The sequence below is a fragment of the Nicotiana attenuata genome, unplaced genomic scaffold (genome assembly GCF_001879085.1).
Source record: "Nicotiana attenuata strain UT unplaced genomic scaffold, NIATTr2, whole genome shotgun sequence".
Classification (NCBI taxonomy): Eukaryota; Viridiplantae; Streptophyta; class Magnoliopsida; order Solanales; family Solanaceae; genus Nicotiana; species Nicotiana attenuata.
In genome coordinates this window covers 572,900-585,800 of record NW_017670347.1, presented here as the reverse complement: position 1 = coordinate 585,800, position 12,901 = coordinate 572,900, and positions in this window count along the sequence as shown.

Sequence of the window (12,901 nt, the reverse complement as noted above, 5' to 3'; positions counted from 1 at the left end):
ACCGTGCGATCAAATCGCCAAAGTAACATCAAAAACAACGAATCAAACCTCAAAATCACAAGTTTTTCCTCAAACTTCATTAACTTTCAAATTTAGAACTTATAGTCCGAAACACGTCAAACGACGTCCGATTTCAACCAAACTTTACAAAAATATCTTAAATTACATATAAGACCTGTACCGGGCGCCGGAACAAAAATACGGGCCCGATACCAACACGTTTTGATCGATTTTTATTACAATTTTTCCTTAACAATTTCAGAAAAACAATTTTACTCAAAAATTCATTTCTCGGGCTTAGGACCTCGGAATTCGATTCCGGGCATACGCCCAAGTCCTATATTTTCCTACGGACCCTCCGGGATCGTCAAATCACGGGTCCGGGTCCGTTTACCCAAAATGTTGACCGAAGTCAAATTTATTTATTTTAACATCAAAATTTAGCATTTTTCACAGCATTTCATATTTAAGCTTTTCGGCTACGCGCCCGGACTGCGCACGCAAATTGAGGCTACTAAAATGAGGTTTTCCAGGCCTCGGAAGCACGGAATGGGTAAGAAAACAGGTGATGACCCTTTGGGTCGTCACACCGCAGGTGCGGTCCTGGGGGCACAATTGCGGACATCGCTGGGCAGAAAAAGGAAATTTCGAGGGTTTGAAGTTCATATTATCAAATTCAATTTTTTATCTCGGGAGAAGGCGATTTTGTGAGGATTTTGAAGAGGAAATCAGTGGGTAACATTTCCTAACCCTATTTTGTTTATACATCAATCTCTAGTAATTTTCTCAATCTAATCAAGGAATTTGAGTATAAAAAAAAGGGAATTTGGGGAAAAAGTTCCCCAATCAAGTTTTTGGGTTTTGATCGGGTTTTGGGTGTCGGAATTGAATAATTTTTGGATGAGTGATCTCGTGAGTGAATGGGTGTTCTAAATTGGTAACTTTTACCCGATTCCGAGATGTGGGCCCGGGGAGGATTTTCGGGCATTTTCCTATTTTCTCGCCATAGCTTTAGATTCATTAGTTAAATTAGTTTCTTGTAGCTATATTTACGTTATGTAATTGATTTTGAGCTTCGTTCGAGGTAAGTGGCTTGCCTAACCTTGTGTGGGGGAACTCCCCTTAGGATTTTTGTACTGTTGTTATATGAATGCCGTGTACGTGAGGTGACGAGTGCGTACACGTGCTAATTGTAGAAAAACTCAGTTTTCATTAAGTAAATATCTATGTTTTTCCTTGAATTTAGAAATACTAGTTCATGTATCCTTCTGCTTAGCTTAGGAAAGCATGCTTACGTGCCTTAACTGTCTTATCTGTTTTAACTGCTTACTTGGATTCTATGTAGCATGTTTAGGGTAGGAATTACTTGTTTCTTTGATACGAACTTGAATAGAACTTTAGACTTTCTGGCTGAGACTATTGTGTATATTGATTTGGTTGTGTATTTACTTTGGGACTACGGAACGGTATTTCGGGAGATCCCCCTGCACATTTATATTTGGGACTACGGGACGGTATCCCAGGAGAGCCCTCTGCACATTTACTATTTGGACTACGGGGCGGTATCTCGGGAGATCCTCTGTACATTTACGTTTGGGACTACGGGACGTTATCCTGGAAGATCCCCTGTTGCTATCTCTGTGTACCGAGTTATTTCTTTCTGTGATTCCATTATTCATTGTCTATTAGTATTTTAACTATATATGCCATATTTCATGCTGTTTTACCTTGTTATAGCTGTATAACCGGTAGGGCCCTGACCTAATCTCGCCACTACTCGACCGAGGTTAGGCTTGGCACTTACTGCGTACCGCCGTGGTGTATTCATGCCCTTTCCTGCACATGTTTTTCGTGTGCAGATCCAGGTTCTTCTGCTCAGCCATACTATCCGAGAGGCGAGGTGATCCAGAGACTTCGAGGTATATCTGCCGCGTCCAGACCTAGAAGTCCCTCTCTATTCTCCCTTCAGTTATAGACTTTTTTGTATTTTAATTCGTTTGGACTTCTGGAGTTAGAACACTATGTAATTCATTAGCTTGTTATTCATGAGATTCCGGGTTTTGGGAGTGCTATGTTCAGTTTGAGAGTGTTATTATGGTATATGCCAAGCAGCATTTTAAACTCTTTTATTATATTACCTGTTAATTTTTGGATTTGTATCTTTATTTTTCCGCAAATTGTTAGGCTTACCTAGTCGAAGAGACTAGGTACCGTCACGACAGTTCTCGGAGTGAGAACTCGGGTCGTGACAAAGACCTTAAAATGACAAGGCACACAAGCAAAGAACCACTACAGAGCGATTAAGTAGTCTTTTGCTCGATAGCAAAGTTCCTACCAGGAAGTAAAGTTTGCTGTCGAACAGAGATTACCCAACCATTCACAAGTGCAAGCCCCTGGGGGATTGTTAGATAATCTTTGGCTCGATAGCATAAATTCCTAAGGGGAATAGGGGATCGTTAGATAATCTTTGGCTCGATAGCATAAATTCCTAAGGGAAATCGATGTTTGTTATCGAACTGAAGATTATTTAGAAATTCACTAGTGGAATCCTCGAAGGCATAAAACTTCCACCGTTCAAATTCGCATTCTTCACATTTGAACACTAGGGGGAATGATACGAGGATACGGTAACAACGACTGCCACTTCAATCGGAATACGAAACCCGGAAATATAGTTGTATCCTCAAGACCGGGGACTCTACGGCCAACCCCGTAGAAAAAAGTTGTACAAGTTAGCCACAAGAAATGGCAATTTCCTTTTAGTACAGCGAATGCTTATGTACTTTTTAAAATGTAAACAACCCTTTTTGTTTCGATCTTGTTTCTTTTCTAAACGATGAATTACTTTTATCATTTAAAATTTAAACAAGTACTTCAAATGCTAGTGCCGTAATGAATAGGAGACGTCCTCTTCAAGAGCACTGTAAACATAAGAGGGCCCTCTCTTATGAAAACCCTCACGATAAAGGGTTGGTTTCGGAAGAACTTGTGCCAAAAATCCAAACGCTTTCGGGGAAAAATACACCCAAAGCCTTGCACAATTAGATGCAAAGAGAAAACTTGCATAAGTGCTTAAACGAAAGTACGCAAAAAGGAAAATGTATACGACACTTGAACGAAAAAGTGTTTTTATTCACTATAAATGTGTGAAACAGCACAAGTACAAAACTTTGAAAAGGAAAGCAAGAACAAAGCTTCTGCATATCCGGAACCCGGAGGAAGAGAAACATCTACGCCCCTAGGTGAAGTGGGTGGATCCGCCACCGATTCGATATCCTGGCCTTCATCATTTTGGCCTTCAGCATCATCGCCTTCCGGTTCCTCTTCAGTTATGGAGAACTCAGAACCAGAACCAAAAGAATCAGTAGCATCAAGCTTGGCCGGAAGACCCTTTTTAGCAGTTAACTCCAGCTCACGGGCTTTAGCGATTTCAGCATCAAAATCAATGACACCCGCTTTAGCCTCTTCCAAGGTTTTTCTCCTCATGATGTACATAGCATATATTTTGTCAACAATGAGGGAAGCCTCTCAGAGCTTGCGCTCTTCTTTAAGTTGGTCAAAGTCGGGAGAAATATTTTCTCACGCGAATCTAACAGACCGGAGGCTAACATCGAGGTCACAGACAGTAGAGCTGAAAATTCTATTATGCTCAATGGTCCTCTTATGCTTCTCCTTCAGTTGGGCATACTTCGCCCCGGCACCACCAAGATCTTTAGCTTAGGAGATTAAGGCCACCTCAAAATTATTCAATCTTTTAGTGGAGGCAGCCTTACGAACGGACGCAGCAAGGACGACAGAATGGACTTCAACCCATTTGTCCCTAACTTCTTCAAATTGAGCCCTCAATGGGGCAACCTCCTAGATAAGGGTCATTACTTCTTGCTCGCTTTGGTGCAACTGAGCCTCCAACTCAACAACCTCAGCAGCTTGAGCTTAAAGTTCTGAGAGGCAAGCAACAGTTTGGTCGCTCTCGGCTAAAAGTTGATCCTGCTCAAAGGTAAGTTCCTCCTTATCACGAATCAGCCTCTGAAGGCCCTCGGAAGCAAGGAAGTTGTCCTGCAAAACAAGAATGCAAATTCAAAACATTGCCATAACATAACTAGAAGAAACAATAGAGAAAACAAAGACTATACCGCCGTTGCGTTATGCATGGAATTGTTCAACAACCACTCTCCCGAGAGAGTTTGTATTTTTTCCCAATCTTTCTCTGAAGCCAAGGGCTTCAGATAGTTAGCAAGTTCTATCGGCCAGGACAACAGATTACATCCGGCGGAAAACGAGAGGTTGACGCTCCTCCTCTTTTGAGGATCTTCTAATGGGGCAGCATAATTTTGCCCCAAGTTCCCATGAAATGGGGATTGGGAAGAGAGACATTCTCCTCCCGCGCAGCTGCAATCGGCGGAAATGATGTAGCATTTGCTAGTGGCAAAGCCAGAGTTGGAGAAGAGGGAGATGAAGTTGATAGCGTTGAAGGATGAGAAGTGGCTGCGACAAGCACAGTGCTAGTTGTTGGTTGCTCATCAACCAAGGACGGCGGGGCCCGGTACTCAACCTCACGGTACCGGGCACGGCGACTAGGATTCGGAAGCGGGAGTTGGCATTTTCCACCATCTCATACTCCCCCTAGAGTGTCGACGGATCGTCTTCGGTTGGTGTAACTAACTCAACAGATTGAGCAGTCTGTTGAGTTGAGGAAGGTCGTCGTCTTCTATGTAGAGAAGCTCCCTCTTCGCTGGCTTCTCCATCATCATCAATCATCACAGTGTCTATGGTCGGCTCGGGCGGGGGCTCATCACCAGAACTTCCGTACATGACTCAGGAGCGGCACTCTTTGCCTTTTTATTTTTTCCGCCAGCCGCAGAGGAACGTCTGTTTTTGGTTGCTTTTTCTCCGGTCAGGGACTCCGAGAAGAAGCACTTGCACCAGAAGCAGGTTCGGAGACACCTGTTTGTGTAAAAGCCTCCTGCAGCAGCCTCGCCGCATCAGTAGGACTATCCAAAACGTCCTCCTCCGGGACGACAACTGAGCCATGGGGTAGACCTGAATTCAACAGGAGAGAAAGGTTAAACAACTTCCTTATACGAAAGGTAAAAACAAGTTGAGTTTGACATACCATGATTTTTGGCCTTCCACCCATATTTAAGGGCCAACTCTTTCCACGTGCGAGTCTCGGGCGTAGTAACGTCCAAAATTTTCCGGACACACTGGTCTAAGCCTTCAACCCTAGGTAGTACCCACCGAGTCGTTGAGATAAGCGAAAGAAGAAGGGCCAATAACAATATGGGACGATCTTTAACGGAAGAAAAGACAAATGGGGAACTTACGAGTGCGGTTCTATAATTCCGGAAAGGATGAAGCAATGGTCGGAATGATGTCACTGGTGGCAGCTGCAATGAACCGTTCTATCCACCCGCAGTCATTGTCATCATCCATTCTGAATAGCAGAGCATGGTGGTCACGCTTGCTGAAATTTATCATTCCCCTGCGGAAGACCTTGGGGGAATAAAGATTCATCAATCGAGCTAGGGTTAGCTTGTCTCCCATCTCTTAGCATAGATGTCGAAGACAAGCGACTGTCCTCCATACAAAAGGACTTACTTGTGCTAGGCATACCTCGTAATGGATGCAGAACTCCACGATGACGGAGTAGAGCTCTCCACTCAAAAAGAACGGCCCCAAAGTGAAGGGATACGTAGAAAAATACGTAAAACCCTTATTGGGCAAGGTTATCCGCTCCGTCAGGTCAGGAGCGATAATGTCTAAATCTTGACAATGGCAGTCTTCCTTGACAACAGGAATACTGGATGGATGGATGGAAGAAGGGTATATGCTAAAAACCCACGTACGAGGGTGAGCGGAAGGATAATTCTCTTCAAAGTCTTTAGTTGTGAAAAGACTTTTTGGGATGATGGAGCTCACCGTAGGAGGAGCAGCAGCATCATCAGCTTTACCTATGTTCTTTGAAGAACTAGGGTTTCTGGAAGAAGAAGCCATTTTTCATCAGAAAGGAAGGAAGGTTTTCTCTCAAAAAGAAGGTTAAAGAAAGGTTGAAGAACAAAGTACAAGTTGAGTAAAGAGAGTTTGAGAAAGTTTAGAGAATTATGAAGTGTAAATGAAAAAGTTTGATGCGTATAAGTAAAGAATAGGCAGCTAAAATCATGGCCATAATTACCTCGATAACCAGCAAATGTGATGCTAAATCGCGGGATGACGCGTGTTCGGGGCATTTAATATGGAGAGACTTGCGTCGAATCAACCGCAGAAACTTTTTAGAGGGGGTCAGAGAATTTTCTGCCAGAAAAGGTATTTCTACCAACTTTCCGGTGACACAAAGTTATGTCACCGGAAAGCAGGGGGACTATCTGTATAGGGTAAAATACGTTTATATTAAATGATCGTATGAGAAAGTGACACGTGGAGCCGAAGACAGAAGGCAGTTGAATCCGGAGGCAATGATCTCAATTGTTACCGAAGAGAATGATGCTCATAAGATGAAATAAATGCATGTCACCCAGTGGCATTTAATAAAAAATATTCTACAACATTAAGTGTACGGCCCGTTATAGAGAATATGGCATTCATTACCTGTCATTACACATTCTTCAATAGCTCTCATAATTGTCGTTAAAAGATGGGCTTGATCCTAGGACTTTGTTCCCTAGATGCAGCTATAAATAGTAAGCTCTATTATCATTGTAAGACACGAATTTTCTGACAAACATACGCTACACTCTGTTCAAAGCTCATTATAATTTTATCTTCTTGTTCATTTATATCGTTGTTATTGTCCCCTGAAGCCCTGCTCCCGGAATAACGATTTTTGCTGTTTTATCTCCATCTCAAGGCTAAGTATTACATTTTTATCTACTTTAATTATTATATTTGGGAACAAATTAATTCACTTGTCTATAAACCACGTATAAATTCAACTGTACCGTTTTACGCGTAAACAATTCTCTCACTAAAATTTACACCAATAGTAAGCCCTTGAGGGGGTAGCCTAGAGGTTGAAGAGGCTGATAGAGACGACACTATGTGAATTCTTTTATTGAATGTCGTTAATTGTTGTTGTTTTGGCTCTATTTATATTTGGAGTTCCTTGACCTTCGTGTTCCATCACCTTAAATACTCCACCTTAGACCATCGCCTTCTAAAGCACTGGTTGGAAAATGATAATTGCAAGATCTGCAAAGATGCTTCTTCTGTTAGATTGAGGAGATAGACACAGTACCTTTGTTCTTTCATACGAATTGTGGATTAGAGTGTGAAATATGATTTCACTACAACGACAGTGGAAGAAATGAAGTCCAATGCTTGTATTAGCTTTTGTTTCCAAACTCAAATTAGGCATGTACTATGATTAGTTGAATGAACGTTCTGAGGGCACTCCTATTAAGTTTGTTATATATAGAAATCGGTTGTTACATAAATTGATATTTTTCGTCATTATTATCGTTACGTAACGATGAATTTAACAATATTATTTAATAAAATTTAGGTAATAATAAAAAAATATTATATTTAAAGTAACAATACGATACAATATAATATGTAATAACAATCCAAACAAGCTATTAGTGAATGACAATCTTATGCTATATACCCTGAAAGCTAACATAACATGAGTGATGGTAATTTAAACGTCTCCATTTTCTGTTATCGCTTAATAATGGTTAGCATACTTGCTACTGTAGCTTTGGTAGGGCGGATCTAGTGCTAGGGCATCGGGTTCATCGAAACACAAAACAATATTGTATCTGAGCATATGTTTTTAAAAAAAATATGATAATAAGTACTTTAAAGGTCAAACTCATCAAATTAAAATCTTAAATTTAAATTTTGCTTGTGTGCTTTGGTCGTATCATTGGGCTTCCTTAAAAGAGTTAAAAATCAACATCAATATGCAGAATAAGTAGAGCACCTAAAGAGAAAATGATTTTCATCATAAAACAAAAAGACAAATGGAATGCACATACGGATGGATTTGGCTCACCTCCTGTACATCATCAGTCAAGTTCTTCCAGTGTAGGTTTAATTTTTATGACACCTGTCCCTTCTAATTAAATCTAAAGGTCAATATTTATTTAACTAAAAACAGTCCATCAGACCATGGTTAAATAAAAAACCATTCCCTGGATCAGTACCAATTTGGTAAAGCATCCGAAAATACTGCTAGGAAAATCGTTCTGGTTGGAGAAAAGATATATTTTCTTACCAGAAAAATCATGGACAAACGGAATTTCTATTTTTTAACCATTACAAACAAACGTACTACAAAAAAGTAAGAGTAACTCGAAATTTATTGTAGTTCGATGTTACGATCGCTTCAATTTTGTATGCAATTAAGTTTTCTGCTACCATTAAAGATCAAACTCTATATGATGTCGGAGGGTGCAAATAACACTAATGAATTTTATATTGAAGAGTTACTGGAATCATGAAAATGATACATATGTGCAGATGGATGGGAAGCAAAATAAAGTAGAACATATAACTTGAAATTGAGTTTATCACCATAGAACAAAAAGATAATGGAGTACATATAACGTTACCTGCCCATCTAGAGCACCAATAGCATATTTAGCTCCTTCTATAAACTTGTATTGGGGAAAATTTGTATTTTATATATATGGTGACGTGTCAGGACACGTGGATTGGTCAAAAGGTCAATAAATCTCAATTAGACACGATTCAAGAATTGTAAAACAGACACGAGCAAAGAAGGAGCAAGAGGCACGGGACATCAGATAAGTAGCATGGCGCCCGTACCTATTTAAATCATTTATATCCTGGCATCAGAAGGAGTGAATCTGATTATAAAAAAGCGTGCAGATACAACATTTAATGGGTATTAAATGCTGAGTCCGTTAAGGAATATATATATTCAATGTAATGATTGTGTAACGTAGCATTCAATGTCTTTAATTATTCATAATAGCCTCATTATGATTTAGGCATAACGTACATTCTCAAAGGTACCTATAAAAAGGAGATATATGATCAGTTGTAGAACACAAAAAAGCTATTGGAATATACATTGGTATCAGTTGTTTTTCTTGATTATTATATTGCTACTCAGAATTATTTCCTTTTATTCATTTCTTTGATTATGAGTAACCCGAGTTCTTCTAAATTCTAGGTTTGACTAAAATTCCATTTTTTGGTTAAACAGATTGGTTCCGTTACCGGGAATCTGATAATCTATTTCCTCTTTGCTTAACTTTCCTTGTTACATCAACTATGGCAAACAACAATGATAACACTCAAGGAAACCAAGAAAATCAAACAAATCAGCAACTTCAGGGAGATCTGCAGGTTAATAACGCATTAGTTCCTTCTCCACAAGGTTCTCCATGACGGTCTCGTGAAGGCACTTTTGAGGGGTCTCATACAGATGGACAAGCTCAATTCGAAAATGTTGAAACTATGGACGAGGCTTTACAAAAACTTATTGCCTCTCAAGTCAATAAAGCTCTTCAGGCTTTTGTTAGCCAATTACCTGCTGCACCACCTACACCCACACCAAATAACAACACTCTAGAGAACCCTCGTTCCGGACTCGTTAATTCAGGTAGTGGTGGAACCCCCAGCGAATCACAGGAGGGAGAACCAGGTAATTCTAATTTGTAGAATTTAGTACTAACATTGAAGAAACAGCTCAAGGAGCAAAGTGACCGCATAGAGCAGATACCTGGGGTGCCGCCCGTGATCAAAGGGGTAGATATGGATAAGTATTCTCAACAGCCTTGGAAGCCAAGTGCTGCTCCTCTCCCAATTCCAAAGAAGTTCAAAATGCCTGATATACCAAAGTACGATGGAACAACAGACCCACGAGACCACGTTACTGCATTTACAACAGGCGTAAAGGGCAACGACCTGACTAAGCAGGAGATTGAATCAGTCTTAGTCAAAAAATTCGGTGAAACGCTCACTAAAGGAGCGTTAACATGGTATTCTCTTTTACCCGAAAATTCTATAAATTCTTTTGCTGAGCTTGCAGATTCTTTTATCAAAGCACACTCGGGAGCTCAAAAAGTTGAAAAAAGAATGGAAGATATCTTCAAGATCAAGCAAGGAGACTCAGAATTGCTTAGAGAATTCGTGGACAGATTTCAACGTGAAAGAATGACATTGCCACGTGTACCTGACAACTGGGCAGCCATAGCCTTCACAAGCAACTTGAATGAGAACAGTTCAGAAGCTACGAGGCGACTCAAGGAAAGCCTCCGAGAATTTCCAGCAACGACGTGGAATGACGTCTATAACAGATACAGTACAAAGATGAGGATTGAAGAAGATATTATTTTACGACATAAAAAAGAAGAAAAAGTAAGCTCAAGACGTGCAGAAAATGAAAAAAGATCCGGTAAAAACAGGTACGATCCATACATGGGACCTGCGGGGAGAGACTCACGATCAAAGCAGGATAATCAAAGGTACGATCACAGATCAAGGAATAAAGAATCAGGCTCGTCTTCCAGATTTGGGAATGATCGAAACACACGCGAGCCACGAGATGATGATAGGGGTCTGAAGGCAAGGTTTGGTGGTTATAATTTCAACGTAAGCACTTCTGAACTCGTAGCTGTTTTAAGAAGCATGGGAGATAAGGTACGGTGGCCAAAGGAAATGCGATCGAATCCAAACAGACGAAACCCTGATCATTGGTGCGAATTTCATAACGATCACGGGCATAAAACAGCAGATTGCAGGTTTCTGCAAGGTGAAGTTGATCATTTGCTAAAACAGGGGTATCTCACTGAGTTATTCAGTGAGAAAGGTAAACAAGCATACATGAAGAACAGGCAAGAGCCTCCAAAACCACCTTCACCCAAGAGAACTGTCAACGTTATAAGTGGGGGTGAAGAGATCAACGATGTATCATATAAAAAGGTTTCAAAAGTAACAATTACCCACGGGAAGCGGCCTCGACATGTCTTGGAGGGAGAAAATATTACGTTCGATGATGCAGATGCCGAGGGTCTATTAACTCCACATAACGACGCACTGGTAATATCTTTACTTGTACATGACACTAACGTGAAACGAGTTTTGATTGATCCAGGTAGTTCTGTGAACATTATTTTGATACGAGTATTACGTGAGATGCAAGCTGAAGAAAAAGTAATACCAAAGGCACATACTCTATCTGGGTTTGATAATTCCAGCGTCGTTACAAAAGGAGAGGTAACGCTCACCACATTTGCTGAAGGAGTCGTCAAAGACACAAAGTTCCAGGTAGTAGACATGGAGATGGCTTACAATATGATTCTTGGGAGACCATGGATCCACGAGATGGACGTTGTTCCTTCAACTTTGCATCAAGTCATTAAATTTCCAACGCCATGGGGAATCTGTCAAATCAGGGGAGATCAACAGACATCTAGGAACATCAACTCCGTGGCAGACTCAAGCACGAAGGGTGAAGAAAAATAGCAATTACAGAATTCAGTTGAGGATAACATAGCGTCAACCTCAACTGAACAAGAACAAACAGATGTAGATTCAAGGCCCGATTCCATTCAAGAACCAGAGGAAAATGAAAACATCAAAAGGACGATAGAAGAGCTGGAGGCTGTGGTTTTGTTTATACACTGGCCAGAAAGAAAAGTGTATATAGGAGCTAATCTTAGCCCGGAGGTGAAGCGTAAGTTAATTGAATTTTTAAAAGCTAACGCAGACTGTTTTGCTTGGTCCTATACTGACATGACAGGTATACCACCGGAGGTGATGACTCATAAACTAAATGAAGATACTTCATATCCTCCAGTCAAGCAAAAGAAAAGAAAGCAAGGAACTTTCAAGAATCAGGTGATTCAAGAAGAAGTCCAAAAATTGCTAAAAATTGGCTCTATTCGTGAGGTAAAGTATCCTAACTGGTTAGCCAATACTGTTGTAGTTCCAAAAAAGAGCGGTAAGTGACGGGTTTGTGTAGATTACACAGATCTTAATAAAGCCTGCCCTAAAGATTCTTTTCCACTGCCACACATAGATCAATTGATTGATGCAACTGCAGGTCATGAATTATTAAGTTTTTTAGATGCATATTCAGGGTATAATCAGATTAAAATGGATCCAGGAGATGAAGAAAAAACTTCCTTCATAACAGACAGGGGGACTTACTGTTATAAAGTAATGCCCTTTGGTCTAAAGAATGCAGGAGCAACGTATCAGAGGTTAGTTACCAAAATGTTTCAAGAGCATTTGGGAAAAACTATGGATGTATATATAGATGATATGCTTGTTAAAACTCAGCATTCAGGAGATCATATATCGCATCTATCTGAAACCTTTAAAATTTTGCGAAAATATAACATGAAGTTAAATCCTGAAAAATGTGCATTTGGTGTGGCATCTGGTAAATTTTTAGGTTTTCTTGTTTCTAACCGCGGTATTGAGGTGAATCCTGCACAGATTAAGGCCATTGAGGAAATCCCTGAAATACTTACGAGCAAAAAAGAAGTTCAAAGATTAATAGGGAGGCTTGCAACCTTGGGAAGATTCATTTCTAAATCATCAGAGAAATGTTTTCAATTCTTCTCAGCTCTTAAGAAGCAGGATCGTTTTGAATGGAACGAAGAGTGTCAGCAAGCACTCAAGAATTTGAAAGTGTACTTATCAAATCCACCGTTACTAGCAAAACCAAAGGCTGGGGAAAGATTGCTCATTGACCTTGCTGTTTCAGAAGTAGCGGTAAGTGCGGTTTTGGTTCGAGAAGAACATGGCGCTGACAGCATATCTTTCCATTCTCCAATTAGCCTTTGATTGGCTTCTTGTATTTCGTGGTGCTCATTTTCGCATTCTCGCATCCTCTTGTGCAATTGGTTGTACTTAGCCTGTACTTCAGTCCTTTTCGTCGATGATCTTGTGACCTCAGACAAGCCCGGGTTGTCCCTAACCC